This window comes from Capsicum annuum, chromosome 1 (genome assembly GCF_002878395.1).
Source record: "Capsicum annuum cultivar UCD-10X-F1 chromosome 1, UCD10Xv1.1, whole genome shotgun sequence".
NCBI classification, from domain to species: domain Eukaryota; kingdom Viridiplantae; phylum Streptophyta; class Magnoliopsida; order Solanales; family Solanaceae; genus Capsicum; species Capsicum annuum.
Genome location: NC_061111.1, coordinates 25,363,060 through 25,364,710, shown reverse-complemented (window position 1 = coordinate 25,364,710; position 1,651 = coordinate 25,363,060).

Below are 1,651 nucleotides of genomic sequence, written 5' to 3'. Positions count from 1 at the left end.
TTACACGAATAGAGTTGCGAGGAACTTAATATAAACAAACAATTACCTGGTTGTTAATTCACAAGTTTTCACTTTTGTTTCGATTATCACATCAGTGTCTTTATATCCACGATCCTTAGAAGTTTCATTAATGTGAGTCATTTTTTTCAACAATTTAAGCATCTAAAGCAGGTTAAGTTATAATATTTAATGTTTCGTAATTGTTTAATATGCATATTATAAAAATATGGATTATAATCTATTCACTTTGAAATCCATCCTCAATATGCATATTATAAAAACATGGACTATAATCTATTCACTTTGAGATCCATCCTCAATACTAATGTGAGTACAACAGTAATCATAGACAGGGGACAAGAGTTGAAGTCTTAAATACCTCTAATGCGGAGGGAGTTCAGAGCTTGAATATAAATAAGAAGGAAAATAACTTTTCAACATTGGTTGGCCAGTGAAAATGGAGGAAACCCCTGCCTTATAAAATTATAAAAGAGCATTGAAAAACTTAGAAATAAAATCATAGTATGGTGGCAGAATTAGAAATTAAATCCTAATATTTGAGGTTTGTTTTGGGCAGTTTTGGTTATGGCTTCTGAGCCTTATTTAGGCTTTGATTGGGCTGCTGATTTTAGTTCCATTTAAGGGCTAAAATTGATTTTATTTTGGGATCCTTTGGGAGCCACTTTAGATCTCTTTAAGACTAAGTTTTGGATCTCGATATTCCTCATCTTAGTCTATTTGGGCCACCAAATAGTTGTAGTATTTAAACAACTAGTTTCATGACACGTGCCTTACACGTGTATGTCGAGTTGTTAGTGTATCAATCGACAAAATCCAAGTAACAATATAAATTTATGCAAAGAAAGGCATCACCATTACTTTAGAAAATGAATCAAAATGATAGATTCGGATCAACAAAATCCAAGTAACAAGGTATTAGATTTATGACAATAAATCTAACGCTTTTACTTGAGAAAGAGAATCAAAATAACATATTCAAATCGACAAGATCCAAATAACAAGACATATATTTATGAGAAAAAATCTAATGCCTTTACTTGAGAAAACGAATCAAAATGACAGATTTGGATCTTAATCACTTTATGAGTAACTTAAGACAATAATTAGTACATGAGAACTAATTGCTTTTTAAAGAATACCAAAAATGGATCAAAGTAATCAAATGAAGAATTACATTGTACATTGAACTATGAAACGAGTAAGTGCTCAAAGAGAATTTTCTAAAGTATAAGTCACATATGTTTAAAAAATCAAAAGGATAGATTCAGATCGACAAAATCCAAATAACAATGTATAAATTTATAACAATGATTAGTTTTATTGTTGAATTCCTTTGTGAGTCTACTGAATATTGTGTATTTTTAGAGAAAAAGATTAAAACTTTGAAGTTTTATTGTTGAATTACTTTGTGTGTTTGCTGAAAATTGTAATTTTTGATGAAAAAGATTGAAACTTTGGGGTCTTGTTGAGGAAGTGTTTTGTGGATACACTGGAATTTGTGTTTTGAGGGGAAAAAAATTACAAATTTGGAGTTCCACTGCCGAATTGCTATATGGGTATGTTGAAAATTGTGTATTTTTGTGGGAGGGGAGGGTGGGGGAACTGAAACTTGAAATTCAATTGCTGAATT